Genomic DNA, 17549 nt, shown 5'->3' on the forward strand with positions numbered 1-17549 from the left:
TTATTTGTTGTTTCAACCCTTCCGGTGGTTCGTTCAATACCTTCTCAAGTTTGACGCAATATCTCTCTTAATCTTTTCTACGAGAATAAGTAATATGTCGAATCCGTTGGTTGTCGTCAATTTAATTGGTGAAGGATACGCATAACATAACTCTTATTCTTGTTTCATCAAGTTTATTCAATTTCTTTTCCGGAGTGGCTCATCATACATTCTTGGTTTCAAGTGCTCATCTTTCTTTCCCGGAGTTCCAAGCTTTAATTATCACGGTAATCCATCTAAATCATTACAAGGTTTCACCTTGTGTTTTCAACTTCTCTTGCTTTGGTCATCATTTTGTTACCAGAGTTCGTGGAGGCTCAACTTGATGGTTCATCAAGGATTTAATTTCTTCTCGAAGTGTTCATCAATATTCTGTTCAGGGGAACTCAAGCTTTCATCATCTTCCTATCCGGAGTGCAATTCTTTCTTTCGTATTATTGGAGGTGGTATTATGTCATTAATAATTTGAGTTCATGTTTCATAACTCACATGTTGTTATGAATGAGACATTTTTAAATCCATCAATCTTGTCATTGGAGCTATCTTGGGTTATATTTCACCTAAATCTTTCCCTATGGATTGTTGCTATTATGGTGCTCATAAATGATCCAAGCTCTTCATTTGCCCTTTCCGGTGTGACATACCTTTCTCGTAAATTTGTTCATATCAATCCAATTCTTTTCCGTGAGTGGCAGGTTGTCACCTCATAATTCGAGATGTATTCCATAAGACCATATCAAGCTTATTATTTTCGTTGTTGGTTTTCCAACAACTCCGTTCTAGCATTTGTTGTAAGCATGCTCCCTCGAGATCTTGTTTCCCTTCGTTCATCCCACTCCATTCTTACTTTTGTTCCGGAGGCATTGTGATGTTGCTCTCTTCTACCCATCTTCTTGCTTTGTCAGGATCGTGTTCTTTCATGCCTATCCATTAAACCGGGGTGTCGTGCCCTTTTGCTCAAGTTCTTTTCATTTTATCTAGTTTTTTCCTTCCGTTTCAACCGGAGTGCTGCCCAAATTTGGTCTTCCTTGATCCCCTTCTTTAACCGGAGTGTTTTCAATATATATCTTGCCCTCCAACCTCAAGGTTTTTCGCAATGCTCTTTGTCCCTCTTTTCTAACGGAGTGTTTCCGACTTGGTTCACCTTCATTGTATTCTTTTCTCGAATTTGTTCAATCTCGTAAGGTTCTTTGGTTTCACTCGTTTGTCAAAGAAGCAACTTAGTTTTTTACCTCTCCTCTTTCTCTTCCGTTTTTCCCTCCGGTGCCATTCTAGATCTCGGGACGAGATCCTCTCGTAGTGGTGGAGTGTTGTAACACCCCGAGACCGATGTGCCAGGTGTCGTGCAGTTATTCGCTGTTGTTGCCTTGTCATTGCTTGCGTGTCATGCATTGCATATCATGTCATCATGCACATTTCTTTTGCATACGTGTTCGTCTCATGCATCCGAGCTTTTTCCCCGTTGTCCGTTTTGCATTCCGGCGCTTCGTTCTCCTCCGGTGGTCTTTTCTACCTTTCTTGCTTGTGTGGGGGTTAAACATTTCTGGATTGGACCGAGACTTGCCAAGCGGCCTTGGTTTACTACCGGTAGACCGCCTGTCAAGTTTCGTATCATTTGGACTTCGTTTGATACTCCAACGGTTAACCGAGGGACTGAGAAGGCCTCGTGTGTGTTGCAGCCCAACACCTCTCCAATTTGGCCCAAAACTCACCTAACTCTGCCCCATCATCTTGGTCGTTCGATCACGATCGCATGGCCGAAAACCGCACCTCATTTGGACTCTCCTAGCTCCCTCTACCTATAAATATGTGATCCCCTCCGAAATTCCGCGCAGATCAAACCCTAGCCCCGCTCCTCGCGCCGCCGGACGTTTCTTCCCGCGCCGGACATGTCCGCTGCCTCCGCCACCTCACTCCGCCCAATAGGGTCGCGACACGTCACCAGATCCAGCCGCCGCCAGCCTATCCCGAGCCGCCACCTCACCTCCCCTGCGCCCACTTCGCCGCCATCCTCCCGGGGCCCAGATCCGGCCCGCCCCGGGGCCGAACCGGGCCACCACGGGGCCCTCTCTTCGCCGCCGCGCGCTGGGAGCCCGAGCGCTCCGCCGCTCCTTCGTTGCCGGCCTCCGCCGTCGCCTGCAACCTTCGCCGGAGCACTGCGTCGCCGCCTCCCCGATCCTCGCCGCCGGCGCCGACCATCGTCGCCGAGCCCCGCTGACCTCGGGAACAGGTCCCGCAGCCTCGGCCTCCGCTCCCCGCGCCCGGAACCGGCAGGTCTCCGCCGTCCCTCGCCGTCATCGCCATCGGGCGCCGCCGCCCCTGCCTCCCCGATCCGATCGGGATTGAGGGAGACGAGCGCGCCCCCGTTGACCGCCCGCTGGTCCTCCTCCCCGCCTTCCGGCCCAGCGCAGCGCCCCCGCCTCGGCCTGCCTCCTCCTCCAACCTGGGCCGAAGCCCACTGGGTGAGGCCTCCCCAGCGCCTCTGTTTTTTTTTCCTTCCTACTGTTGGCCCAGTTCCTGTTTCGGCCCGCATGTGTTTTTTTTCAGCGCCTGGGATTTTCCCATTTATCCAGAGTTTGCCAGTTTTGCAGATTAGTCCCCCTAGTTCATGCATTTAATAACTCACTAACCGTGCATCGGATTAAAATATTTTATATATGAAACTTGCTCAGAATTTTGTGTAGATTAATAATATCCAACTTTCATCTATGTTTGAAATGTTTAAAATGATGTTTGTTTAAAATTGCTCCTATGCCATGCTAAAATGATTTAATTTATAACTATTCAACCGTAGCTCCAAATTTAATAAACTTTATATGTAAATGGGGTAGAATTTTGCCTAGTTTATCTTGGTGACATTGTTTTGCATGCCTAACAACTCTAAAATATGGTTAAGGGCAGAACAGGACCTAATCTAAAATATGCATATGGGGATTTACCGGAATTTGTTGTTTGTTGTTCCCGGCCTCATTTAAACTTGACTAGATAGGTAGTTTTGCTTTGCTTCACTCTCTTGCCATGTTTAACAACATTTAATATTGTTGGATACATAAACGAGATCGAACTAAATAATTGATATGGTGCTCTGTCAATATGCAACTCGTTGCATATTTGCATATTGAGCTCCACTTAATTTGTAGTATTGTTTGTGCATATTGTCATGCCATGCTTCATTAAACTGGACATGCATCATACTTGATTGTGCATCATGCCATGTTCTTGTGGTGGTTGTTTACTAGGTTGTTTGCTCTTTTCCGGTGTTGCTTCTTCGGGTTGGTTCCGATAACGTCGCGTTTGTGAGGAACCGTTCGACTATGTCCGTTTGTCTTCTTCATGGACTCGTTCTTCTTCCTTACGGGATTTCAGGCAAGATGATCATACCCTCGAAATCACTACTATCTTTGCTATGCTAGATGCTTGCTCTTTTGCTATGGCAATGCTACGATGCCTACCACTTGCTTGTCAGCCTCCCAAATTGCCATGTCAAACCTCTAACCCACCATGTCCTAGCAAACCGTTGATTGGCTATGTTACCGCTTTGCTCAGCCCCTCTTATAGCATTGTTAGTTGCAGGTGAAGATTGAAGTTTGTTCCTTGTTGGAACATGGTGATGTTGTTCCTTGTTGGAACATGTTTTCTTGTTGGGATATCACAATATATCTTATTTAATTAATGCATCTATATACTTGGTAAAGGGTGGAAGGCTCGGCCTTATGCCTGGTGTTTTGTTCCACTCTTGCCGCCCTAGTTTCCGTCATATCGGTGTTATGTTCCCGGATTTTGCGTTCCTTACGCGGTTGGATTATAATGGGAACCCCTTGACAGTTCGCTTTGAATAAAACTCCTCCGGCAAGGCCCAACCTTGATTTTACCATTCGCCACCTAGCCTTTTTCCCTTGGGAGTCGCGCATCCCGAGGGTCATCTTTATTTTAACCCCCCCGGGCCAGTGCTTGTCTAAGTGTTGGTCCAACCCAGAGCACCGTGCGGGGCCGTCCCTTGGCAACTTGGGTTACGTTGGCTCCCGTACGCTTAGCTTATCCGGTGTGCCCTGAGAACGAGATATGTGCAGCTCCTATCGGGATGTCGGCGCATCGGGTTGTCTTGCTGGACTTGTTTTACCATTGTCGAGGATGTCTTGTTGTACCGGGATACCGAGTCTGATCGGAATGTCTCGGGTGGAGGTCTATTCCTTCGTTGACCGTGAGAGCTTGTCATGGGCTAAGTTGGGACTCCCCTGCAGGGATTGAACTTTCGAAAGCCGTGCCCGCGGTTATGGGCAGATGGGAATTTGTTAATGTCCGGTTGTAGAAAACCTGAACTTAAACTTAATTAAAATGAATCAACCGCGTGTGTAACCGTGATGGTCTCTTTCCGGCGGAGTCCGGGAAGTGAACACGGTTGTTGGAGTTATGCTTGACGTAGGTTGTTATAGGATCACTTCTTGATCATACTTTTATCGATCGCGCTTTGCCTTCTCTTCTCGCTCTCATTTGCGTATGTTAGCCACCATATATGCTAGTCGCTTGCTGCAGCTCCACCTCATACTTTTACCTTACCCATAAGCTTAAATAGTCTTGATCGCGAGGGTGCGAGAGCTGAGTCCCCGTGGCTCACAGATACTTCCAAACCCAGCTTGCAGGTGCCGATGAGTCCGAGCAGATGACGCAACCAAGCTCAGGAGGAGCTCGACGAAGATCTTGTCCTTTGTGTTGTCCCGTTCTAGTTGATCAGTAGTGGAGCCCAGTTGGGGTCGATCGGGGACCTTTGTCGCATTTGGGGTTCTTCCTTTATTTTGGTTCCGTAGTCGGACATTGATTGTATTTGGATGATGTAATGCTTTATTCATGTATTGTGTGAAGTGGCGATTGTAAGCCAACTATGTATCTCTTTCCCTTATGTATTACATGGGTTGTGTGAAGATTACCTCACTTGCGACATATGCCTTCAATGCGATTATGCCTCTAAGTCGTGCCTCGACACGTGGGAGCTATAGTCGCATCGAGGGTGTTACATAATGTCTAAAGGTAGGATCACAGAACCCGAAGCCCAAGGGCTCACAGTTACTTGCCCCTTTATTTTTCTTACCAAGTCAACATTTTTTTTTGTATCCAGCAACCTACTATCCCATTCCTCTATTATTTTCCAGGCTTTTAATATATTAAAGAAGATTCCGTATGACACAAGAAGAAAGCTAGCTGCACGGGGATATATTGCTCAATCTGGATATGTGATGAAATATCTCCCAGTACCGCCTAACTGCCTCTATAATGCAGAATTCACAGATGGGCAAAGCATCAAGTCCAATGTGAGTTTTATTCTGTGCATTTCCTTGATCTTTGTAAATTTACTCACTGGTTTATACCTTCCCATATTGTTTTTCTTCTTGTTTCAGGCCATCTCTATATCTTTGTTGCGGAAGATAGTTGAAAAGATAGAGAAGGTAAAAGAATCAGCATCTGGTTCCCCAAACTTTGAATCATATGACACTGAATCAACTGAGCTACAATTTTCAATCGGCCAATATATACAGGCCAGGGGTACTACAAAGGTATGTGTCATGATTTGGAAGCAAACTACCTTTTTTGGCATGAATGGAAGCAAATTACCTAATTATTCATATTTACATGGTGCACGAATTAAATAGGTGCAAGCAAACTCTAGCTCATCAAATGGACCAAGTTTGAGTCAGACTGTTCAAGTTCGCTTCTAAATTATCACCTAGTTATTAGTTATAGGATTACAATCGGTTCCATTGAACATGGTGATGCTTGTGTGTATATGACAAAAAGTTAGGAATGTTCACAATATGATTTTGTCTGTCCTCTTCTGAGCTTTCTGGGTTCTTGACCACATATTTTTTAACCATCAGCATGAGTGAACTCCGGCACCTTCTCAGTGTTCTTGGTGTGCTGATGAAAGAAGCACCTGCTAGCGATAGTTTACCAGCGCCATTTGCATTTATGTTCTGATCAGATTCATGTATGTCTATTTAATCGTTCAATGACTTTTGTTTTGAAGGGTCCTCAAGGTGCAAAGAGATTTGCAGCTAGCACTGATTCATCTCATTCGTCAACAAAAGAATGGCTTGAGAAGATGAAGACATTGTTCATCAGCGAAGTGTCAGGATTTTTATCACATAGTGTGCTTAATGGAGATCCCTATATTGGAGCAGATGTAGTTGGACTGCCTTTTGAAGTGGCAAAAAGGATAACTTTTGAAGAACCGGTTACAGACATCAACATACACAGATTGCAAGAGGTTGTTGACAAGGGATTGTGTTTGTCCTATAGAGATGGCCAAGCAACATATGCAATCAATGTAGGATCGAAAGGATCACCCACTCTGAAAGTGGGTCAAACGATCAGTAGAAGAATAGTTGATGGTGATGTTGTTTTCCTCAACAGGTCACCTAGTACTCACAAGCATTCTCTGCAGGCATTGAATGTATACATCCACCATGGTCATACAGTCAAGATAAATCCCCTACTATGCTATCCGTATTGAGAAGATTTTGATGGTGATTGTGTACAGATCTTTTATCCTCAGTCACAGTCTGCAAAAATTGAAGCATTGGAGCTTTTCAGCGTGGAGAAGCAACTGTCTAGCTAACTAACGACAGCTTGCTAGCTCTGAAACTCATGTCTTCAAGAACCATGTTAAGCAAAGAATCAGCAAACCAGCTGGCAATGCTCCTGTCGCTCTCTCTTAATGCACCTGCTGTGATCCAAGCTTCTGTTGCCTTCACAAGTACAAAAATAATACAAAGTGCGTTGCGGGCAGAATTGACTTGTGAAGGTGACAGCACTGTCATGAAACTTGATCTTGAGAAAGAATCCCTTCAGGCCTCATTTTCGGATTTGGTGTCCTCCATTATTTGTATTAAGGGCCCGGGAGATGCGCTCAAGTTTTTGAATGCGCTGCAGCCCCTTTTCATGGAGTTCCTACTACTTGATGGTTTTAGTCTAACTCTGCAAGATTTTAGTGTACCCAAGCTTCTGTTGGAAGGAGCACAGGAGTGTATTAAAGAACAGTCTTCTGTATTTGAGCAGTCAAGAAGGTGCTTCAAAAGCCACTCCGTTGACTATAATCTCAAGAACATCAAAGAGAAAATTTCATATTTTGTCGTGAAATCATCTCGTCTTGGTCTTCTGTTTGACCCAAAGAGTGACCTTTTAATGTCGAAAGTAGTTCAGCAGCTTGGTTTTGTTGGTCTGCAGCTGTACCGTGAGGGGAAGTTGTACTCAAGTCGTCTGGTGGAGTCTTGTTTCTCAAAATTTGTTAATAGACACCCACCAATTGGAGATGGAATTCAACATACTCCAGAGGCTTATGGTCTTGTGCAAAGTTCATATTTCCATGGTCTTAATCCTTACGAGGAGCTAGTACATGCTATATCTACAAGAGAAACTATTGTCCGCTCCTCAAGAGGTTTGCCGGAAGCAGGAAGTCTGTTCAAGGGTCTAATGGCCATCTTGCGGGGTGTAGTTGTATGCTATGATGGAACTGTGAGAAACATCTGCAGCAATTCAATCGTGCAACTTAAATACAAAGAAGATCCAAGTGCTATAACTCCTGGAGAACCGGTTGGTGCCTTAGCTGCCACTGCTATCTCCAACCCTGCTTATAAGTCTGTCTTGGATGCTTCTCAGAGTAATAATACTTCATGGGAGTTGATGAAGGTAGTAATTACACTGTAAATTGCTCTAGTCACTATTATGTGCATCTGTATCTCAAGCTATGTTGTACCTACTGCTAACATGTTCTTAACCAAACAGGAAATACTACAGACAAAAGTTAGCTATAAAAATGATGCGAAAGATCGAAAAGTTTATCCTGTTTCTGAATGACTGCTCTTGTCATAAGAGTTTTTGCAAAGAGAAGGCAGCTATTGCAGTGCAGGGTTGCCTAAAGAGAGTCACATTAGAGGATTGTACCACTGATATCTGCATCGAGTATGTATATCCATGCCATCAGTTCTAGAGTTAATTTGATACATTGTTTTTAGTATCTGCTGTCATTTGTGCTGAATAGCACGAACATGACATTTGCATTTCCAGGTATCAGAATCAAGATAGTTCGTATGGAACTTCAGAAGCCACCCCAGCATTTGTTGGCCATATTCATCTTGAAAAGGTATTGTGATGTTTTTTTTAGTTATTCACATACAGGCTGCGTTGTTTTATAATTATATATGATACATACAACAAACGTATGGACAAGGGCCTAATCCCCCTCCCCCTCGCGTCTCCTCCCCCCAGGCGGCGCCAGGGGCCCGAAACCCTAGCGCCGCCAGCTCCCCCTTACCGCCTCCTCCTGCCGCCGCTGCCGCCGGCGTGGGCCGCGGTGGCGGCGGGCCCGGTGTCGAAGGTTTCTGGGCGGGTGGATGCGGCAGATCCCATCTGAGGCGGCGGGGGCGGCTCCTCTTGTGCGATCCAACGGCAGGGGCTGGGACGGCGAATCCGGGCTGTGCGGCGGGGGCCAGAGCACCATCGCTGGTTGAGCGGCGGCCCTGCATGGATGGCGGCGGTGGCAGCGCCCCATCTTGCGGGGTGGGCTGTCCTGGTCGTGATGGTGACGGCGGTCACTGCAAATCCAACGCCCCGTTTGGATTTGTTGCGGGGAGGCCTTTCGCCGACCGGCGGCGCGTGGAGGGACTGGTGAGGAGATGTCAGATCTTCACCGGAGTACCAACGGCGACATACGTCTTCGTGGCGAGGTTCCGTTTGGTTCCAGCCAGCCGCGAGGTCGGTAAGACATGGCTTCCGGTGAAAATCGCGCCTGACTGCAGTCTTGGCGGACGATGGCGGCGTCTCAGACGTTGTTCCCTTCTGGAGGCATCGTCGTTGCAGATCACATCAACCTGATCGGGAAGTTCCGGGGGAAACCCTAGATCTGGGTCTACCGGATCGGACGATGACGGTGCCTTCGGTATCGTTCTCCTTCATGGGGGCATCGTTTTGGAGCAAGTGCTGGTTGGAGGGGACAAGAGGAGGAGCGGTGTTTCATCTGGTCCCTGGTGTGGAGATGGACTCGCGCAGGAGGGTGACGCTGCCTGGCGTCGTGGTGGCGTCGGCGGCAGCTAGACCGGGCAAGGTTGATGCAGCAGTACAACTCTGAAGATGGATTGGTGGCAGGTGGTTGCGGCGGCCTCATACCGGCAGGGGTCCTGGTTGAGAAGTACGCCGGACTGGTGGGTGCCCATACCCGGCAGGCGTCCTGGTTGGGACCTCAAGTCTTAGATGTTAGGTTTGGCTGCGAGGTCTGTTTGGTATTAGGCCCAGACTTTCAGCGCCCCTACATCAACTGGATAGAGATAGCGACAGATGTTGCTTAGTTGGTGGCTTTAGGCTTTTTGTTGCATGACTCTGTATGGTCTTGTGTCAATAATTAATAAAATGGCCGTATGCATCGTCCAGATGCAGAGGCCGGGGATCGTCCTCCTTTTCTAAAATACAACAAACGTATGCATGTATTTTTTGCAGGAACATTTAGAACAAATAAACATTAGCACTGAAGATATTCTTGAGAAATGCCAAGAAATTGCTGAGAAACATGCGAATAAGAAAGGAACTCTTGGTTACCTGTTTAAAAAGATTAGTTTCTCTACTTGGTAAATTTTTTATTCTCTACTCTGCAATGGTTTTTCTGTTACATCTTAGATACCATGGTTATTGCTCAAGACTGAGGCAGGCCTCATTTTTAGCGGGTAGTGGTTACTGGATGCTGGTGACATACTATTTTTTTAGTATATGTTTTGTTCTTGATCAACATGGGTAATATCTAATATTTCAACATGAGACTGAATACTCGATGTTGTTTGTAAATGTTTATTTTATGTTTTTATACATAGATTCTCTGGCATGCTCGCTCACATGCATGTGCATTTGTAAACATATGCTGAGAAAACCTTAGATGACGACAGAGATGGAAGATTATGTTAGGAAGTAAAGCCTTTCGGGAGAGGGCGTTATGTGGATGAAAGGGGAAATAAAAAAATCTAACCAGCGACACGGTATCCCAGAATTAAAATTGCTACCTTTGTGTGGACTCCCGAAATTGACCTATCTGATTTATACCAACTGAGAAATGGAAAACTGAGGCGGCAAGTCAGAAGATGGTTAACCTCAATTTTAGCCATATGCCCATATGCGCTCTTTGCTACCAAAATATCTTAACTCCATTGAAGTGCTATAGTTATAACAAAATAGGAGAATGTCATACTGTAATGATAAAAATGTTTTCCTACTGCATGATGATACTTCGTACTTAATATCCCCTCCAACTGGAAATAATGAACCTTTTTAGCTATATTCACAAGAATAAAGTTGCACACGAAATGACATACAATCGTATGAAATTAGTTTAGTGCCCTTTAGTAATTTCTATACACTGGCCCTTCCTGTTCTATAATCAATTCACTATCTCTGTTTAAAGGTTAATTGCAACCCGTAAACATGACACCAAGGGTATAATAAAGGAGTAAACTTGCCAGTTATAGAACGACTTTATATGGAGAAGTCTAAATGGCTGCATGGACTTATTTGAGATCAGAGGGAGAACTTTGTATTTTCTGTATGTTCTTAGACATTTTGTATTTTCTCTGTTGCACTATATCCGTTCTCTGTATGCTTCTTAGGCAATGCCCAAATTTGTTGAAAGTTATTCATAGCAATGAATTGGCACTGTGCACCCATGGGATTTGTCTGGAGACAAGGAGTTTCAATACATTATCATTTGAGAATCATCTCGTTGTTATGTACTATTCAGTGTTGCCACACTTTTGTCTGTTTGATGTGACATAATCTCTGGTTACTGATATTATTAAAGTTAATCTGATGGATTTTTTTCCTCCTTAATCATGGCAGTAATTGTTCATTCACACAGAAGCCGAGTGGTGGGAAGGTTCCATGTTTGCAGTTCTATTTTTCTGAGGACATCCCTATGTTATCTGATTCCGTTGAGAATGCAGTGAATGTGTTGGCTGATTCTATCTGTGGTGTGCTTCTGGAGATGGTTGTAAAAGGTACTGTAAGATGCAGAAACTAGTTAGCTTCCTTAGAAATTTCATTCACTGCATAAATTACAGTCGTTCTTTTATTAAAAATAAATTGGTTTCCCCTATCTTATTCTATGAAAGATCTGATGTACTGCACTTTGATTTGTGAACACCTGTCGTGTATAAATTAGAGAATTTCATGTGTATAGTCGCCTATAACTGTTTTCTTGGATGAGGCTATTGTTTTCAGTGGACTGGTGGTTCTGAACGTTTGTTCTTATGATGCCATTGTAGTGTGTTGAAAGGATCAATATGGTTGACTAGAGGGGGGGTGAATAGGTAACTACCAATTTTTAGCTTTTCTTTATCAAATTAAACTTTGCATCAAAGTAGGTTGTCTAGATGTGCAACTAGGTGAGCAACCTATATGATGCAATATCAACAAGCATACAAGCAAGCAAGGGTAGAAACACTAAAGAGCTTGCACAAGTAAAGGTAAGAGATAACCAAGAGTGGATCCGGTGGAGACGAGAATGTATTACCGAAGTTCCTTCCTTTTGAGGGGAAGTACGTCTCCGTTGGAGCGGTGTGGAGGCACAATGCTCCCCAAGAAGCCACTAGGGCCACCGTATTCTCCTCACGCCCTCACACAATGCTCCCCAAGAAGCCACTAGGGCCACCGTATTCTCCTCACGCCCTCACACAATGCTCCCCAAGAAGCCACTAGGGCCACCGTATTCTCCTCACGCCCTCACACAATGCGAGATGCCGTGATTCCACTATTGGTGCCCTTGAAGGCGGCGACCGAACCTTTACAAACAAGGTTGGGGCAATCTCCACAACTTAATTGGAGGCTCCCAACAAGACCACGAAGCTTCACCACAATGGAATATGGCTCCGAGGTGACCTTAACCGTCTAGGGTGCTCAAACACCCAAGAGTAATAAGATCCGCTAGGGATGAGTGGGGGAATCGAAAATCCCTTGGTGGAAGTGTAGATCGGAGCCTTCTCAACCACTCCCGAGCAAATCAACAAGTTTGATTGGCTAGGGAGATAGATCGGGCAAAATGAAGCTTGGAGTATTTAATGGAGCTTGAGCAATAAATGGAGCTTTGGGGGAGGAAGAGGTAAGTGAGAAGGAGGAAGGGGACTCCCTTTTATAGTGGGGGCAACAATCCCGTTGCCCCCCACCAACCAGCCCCGCACAGGGCAGTACTACCGCTGAGAGGGGGCAGTACTACCGTCAGGCGACGATACTGCCGCGCCACCCTGCGGTACTGCCGCGCTGAGGAGACTTAGTAGGGAACGGACCCCAATAGCGGTACTACCGCGGTGGTAGGGTGGTACTACCGCTCCTGGAACGGTACTACCGCCACTACAACCGTGACTAGTGCCGCAAAACCCGACACGAGAAAAAGACCTCTCGAATCGAGGCGGTAGGAGCCAGACTACCCAGCGATACTACGGCAGTGGGGTCAAGGGCGGTAGTACCGCTGTGGAGCGGTACTGCCGCTTGTGACCCTTCGGCCGTAGTACCGCAGGCAGTGCGGTACTACCGCTAGGGCGAGAGAGAGAGAGAGAAGGGATCTCTCAAAAAAGCTGAGGACACGGCGGATGTGCCAGGCCCCCAGCGGTACTACTGCTGTGGAGCCACAGCGGTACTACCGCTGCGAAGCGGTACTGCCGCTTGTGGCTTCTCAGCGGTACTACCGCTGGGTGCGCGGTACTGCCGCTTAGACCCAGACAGAACAAGGAAGAGAGGAGAGATCTCTTCAATGGATAGGAAAAGCTCGGAGGATAAGAAGCTGATGTGTATGTGATGATTCCACCCATGCAAAACCCCAGCGGACCCCCTCTTGACAGTACGGTGCCCTCTACGCAACTAGTCCACCGAGAAAGAAACGAAAGAGCTACACCGTCTTGAAATACACTCCGAGGGGAAGAAAGCGTCTTGTGCCAGGGGAGAATCTGTGAATTATTCAAAGCACAAGATTAGTCCGCAAACATGTTGTCATTAATCATCAAACTACCTTGAGAGAGATATGCCGTAACAATCTCTCCCTTTTTGGTGGATTGATGACAACTAGGGATCTGTGCAAGGAAAAGAAATAAAACAAAGAAAGCTAAGAACTACAAAATATAGACGGGCTCCCCCAGAATGTGTGCACCAAGAGATGGCACGACCCACACATTCGGATTAAAACTCCCCCTATATTTTATAGTCCAACAATACTAAGCACAAGATATATGAGAGAATTGAATAAACAGGACAAGCATGCATCTCACAATAAACTACAGTACTCAGACATGACATGAGTAATAAGGTACCGATAGGGAGCATATGTCTCACACCATATGTCTAGAGCTTAGGGCTCACACCAAACCAAACCAAAGAAGGACACCAAGAGAACACGCAAGAAACCACAAGACGACACAAAACACGACACAAGAGGAAAATCCCTACACTCTCTCCCCCTTTGGCAGCGAGACACCAAAAAGGGCATAGAGTGACACTATGACTCCATGTGATGGGAGGTGGAAGAGCATGAACATCACATCTCTGCATCTTCATCGTGGGTCGGGAACTGCTCGGCATCGGAGTCGGTCCAGTGGCAATTCTGATGAATCCAGTCCTCCTCTTCAGTGATCTGACCCTCAGACCCACTGGCAACTGTTGCTCCCATCTGACGCATGAGCTCCTTGTGGCGCGTCCTGGCATGCTTCTCCGCCACATGAGTCATGTACTGACCATGAGACTCCATGCAGAAAAGCTTCTTCATCTTGTGCTTAAGCTTCTGTGCCCACGAAGGTTCAGCACTAGTGGAACCAAAATCCTCCTCATGAGCATCAGTAGCAGCCTCACCCTCGGTCCCCATGGCAGCAGCAGCAGCAGCAGCAGACGGACCCCCTGGGGCAGCAGTAGCAGATGGACCCCCTGTGTGAGGCGCTGTCCAGTTGTCCTTCTTCCTCAGACACTTGATCTCATGAGAAACCAAGTCTCCAGTCTCTAGTAGCACTCTGGGATAAGTCTGTGCCCAGGCCCTCTCAATGAGCCTCATGATGAATGGACCATAGATAGGACACTTGCGCTCAGACACGGCAGATAGAAGTTCACACCACATGACATGAGAGATGTCCAGGCTCTCTCCAGTGCTTGCTTCTTTCTCATGCTAACAGAAAAGGAGCATGTCCATGAGGTAAGAGTGGACCATATCCAGATTCCCAATCCGAGGAAAGAGAGTCTCACGGAATATGCGATGAAGAATGTCCAGATACAGAGACAGCTCATAGGTCTTCTTCTCGGTTACTGGGTGAACCTTCACAATGCAGTAGGGCCAAAGGGCTTGCTTGTGGGTGGATGTAGCATTGCGGTGAGGACGGAAACCGGCAGGAGTCTCAAGCCCGGTATCCACCACATCAAGTAACTCCATGAAAGCCTTCCACTTGACAGAAAGCAGCTTGCCATTGGTCATCCATGTCAGAGTCCTGTCGACATCCGTCCCAAGATGGACGGTGGCATAGAATTGAGCTACCAAATCCGCATCAAAGTCCTTGTTGAATTGCATGATCCTGAGAATGTTCAGCTGAGTGCACATCTGAAGAGCTTCGCCAAAGTACTCCGGATCCTTCTCCATAGCATCAGTGTCAATGGAGCGAACATCAACAAAAAGATTCTTCTTGGCCTTGATCACATCAAAGTAGATGGCAAACTGAAAACGGTTCCAGAACGGGCGGTTGACCAAAGTGGGTTCTTGGTCCACCGCATAGGGGTTGCGGCGACGCTTCTCCCAAAACTCCTTGTTGGTCATCTCAGTCACAGTCTTCCCTTTTGGCTTGTTGGCAGCTCACTTCGATTGCTGAGGAGGTGGAGGAGCACATGCAGAAGCACTTGCTGGAGGCGGTTGGGTGCTCGAGGAACCACCGGCAGGCTCTGAGGTGCGGTAGCGTTTTGATGTGGCACGCCCGGGGTTGATACGGCGACCCTTGCTGCTCGGAATGGTCATCACCTGGAGCCAAACACAAGAACAATGCGAAACAACCAGAAAGAACGAGCATAAGCCAACAACACAACAAAAGATCAAGGTAAGGCAGGAGAATGATGGAAATTGGCATGCAGCGGTAGTACCGTGACCTGCTCGCGGTAATACCGCCCCAAAGGGAGCGGTAGTACGGCTTGAGGCGGATAAACAGCAGTTTCAAAGCACGAGGTGGTGAAACAGTGGTTTCCTACTACTGTGGTCAGATCCGGCACTACCGGCCTACCAAATTCAAAAATAATCCTACCAAACTCTAATCTAGATTAGTTGCCTTCTCCAATCAACTCAAGCCTAGATTTCGCCAAAAATCTAGAGATGCAACCACCATTGCCCCTAAGAAACAAGAACTAAAAGGAGACAAAACGAAAGAAAGAACGGGGGCAATACCGGCATTCATGGCAAGAGGACGTGGTGGGGATCAACTCCACCAAAGGAAATGGAGAGGGACGCCCCGAAGATGGAGATCTACCGGAGCACTCCCGCGGTGAGAGGAGGCTGGAGAGAGGAAGAGAAAAGAGGGGTGAAGTGAATGGGTAGTACCGTGCTGGGGGCGGTAGTACCGCTCATGAGCGGTAGTACCGCGCACCACCAGCGGTAGTACCGCCCAGCGCGCCACGGCAACTAAACAGACACGGCTTAGCTCGACAAAACAGAAAAAAAAATGCAAACACACCAGCAAACGACCAAGACACGCCTGTTCACAAGAGGGCGGTGGCCGAGGCCACCTATGTTTGAGTCAAAAGGTATGGCACCACGAAGATTTTGACCTTGGGCCCATGACCAAAACTCGTCTTTTAAGCATAAGTGCCATCAACAATGGCTAAAGTGAAAGACTTGATCAATTTATGCATAATGGGGGGAGGGAGAGTTCATTGAGAGAACAACACTCCCCCTATGTCCATGCCTACACCTAAACTAGACAACAAATTGAGCGTGGTAGGGTGTGCAGGGGTTCAAGCCACATTGCTTGAATCAATGATATTTAGCTCATGCCTTAACTCGCGAAATCTTGCTTCATCCAAGGGCTTCGTGGAAATATCTGCAAGGTTGTCATGAGTGTTGACATAGTTGAGCTCGATCTCTCCTCGCCTAATGTGATCCCGGATGAAGTGATACCGAATCTCAATATGCTTCGTCTTGAAGTGTTGCACCGGGTTGAGAGAAATCTTGATGGCACTTTCATTGTCACACCAAAGAGGCACTTTGTCACAAGTGACACCGTAATCCTTTAAAGTTTGCCTCATCCATAGAAGTTGTGCACAACAACTATCGGCGGCAACATACTCTGCCTCAGTGGACGAGAGAGACACACAACTTTGCTTTTTGAAAGACCAACTTACCAAAGAGCAACCAAGGAATTGGCACCCTCCGGAAGTGGACTTCCTATCCACTTTGTCTCCCGCCCAATCGGAATCCGAGTACCCTACAAGCTTGAAGTTTGATCCTCTTGGGTACCATAAGCCAAAGTTTGGGGTATGAGCCAAATATCGAAAGATTCGTTTGACCGCCACATAGTGACTTTCCTTAGGTGCGGCTTGAAACCGTGCACAAATTCCCACACTCAACATGATGTTCGGTCTAGATGCACAAAGGTAAAGCAAGGAACCAATCATGAAACGATATACCTTTTGATCCATCACTTTACCATTGGGATCTAAGTCAAGTTGGCACTTGGTGGGCATTGGAGTGGAGGCCGGCTTGACGTCACTTAGCTTGAATCTCGTGAGCATGTCTTGGGTGTATTTGGATTGATTAACGAAGGTTCCTTCTCTTCTTTGCTTCACTTCGAACCCTAGAAAGAACTTCAACTCTCCCATGGAGGACATCTCGAACCCCTTTCTTAAGCTTCCAAGCACATTCGTCATGAGATGATCCTTGGTGGAGAGCTTGGAAGCAACCTTGGCGGCACGACGCTCTAATTCCTCCTCGGTGGTGAGTTGAGGAGCGGTTTGATCATCTTGAGCGTCATCATGAACTTGTTCTTGGTCTTGAACTTGCTCGGGGGAGAGAACTTGACCTTGGGCATCACTTGGTGTGTCAACACCGTCTTGAGTATGATCTTGCCCTTGGTCTTGTTCAAGAGGTTGAGGGCCTTCACTTTGTTCTTCGGAAGCGTGTCGGCCTTGGGTTGGTGATGGCTCCACTTGAGTGGAGCATTGTCCTTCTCCTTCGGCCACAATGGGTTCCTCAATGGGTAGGATGAAACCTATACCCATTCTTCTTATGGCTTGAGGAGGAATTTCATCACCTACATCACAAGTGCCACTTTGCTCCACTTGGGAGCCGTTATTCTCATCGAACTCCACGTTACACGTCTCCTCAATAAGTCCCGTGGATTTATTGAGGACACGGTAAGCATGAGAGTTTGTAGCATAACCAACGAATATGCCCTCATAAGCTCTAGCCTCAAATTTAGACAACCGAACACCTTTCTTGAGAATGAAACACTTACACCCGAATACCCGGAAGTACTTGA

General features: G+C 46.7%; 1 pseudogene; it reads left to right on the forward strand.

The window, feature by feature from the left end:
• Positions 1-5030: 5030 nt before the first annotated feature.
• Positions 5031-9654, forward strand: LOC123131896 (DNA-directed RNA polymerase V subunit 1-like; annotated as a pseudogene).
• The last annotated feature ends 7895 nt before the right edge of the window (positions 9655-17549 follow it).

This window comes from Triticum aestivum, chromosome 6A (assembly GCF_018294505.1).
Source record: "Triticum aestivum cultivar Chinese Spring chromosome 6A, IWGSC CS RefSeq v2.1, whole genome shotgun sequence".
Classification (NCBI taxonomy): domain Eukaryota; kingdom Viridiplantae; phylum Streptophyta; class Magnoliopsida; order Poales; family Poaceae; genus Triticum; species Triticum aestivum.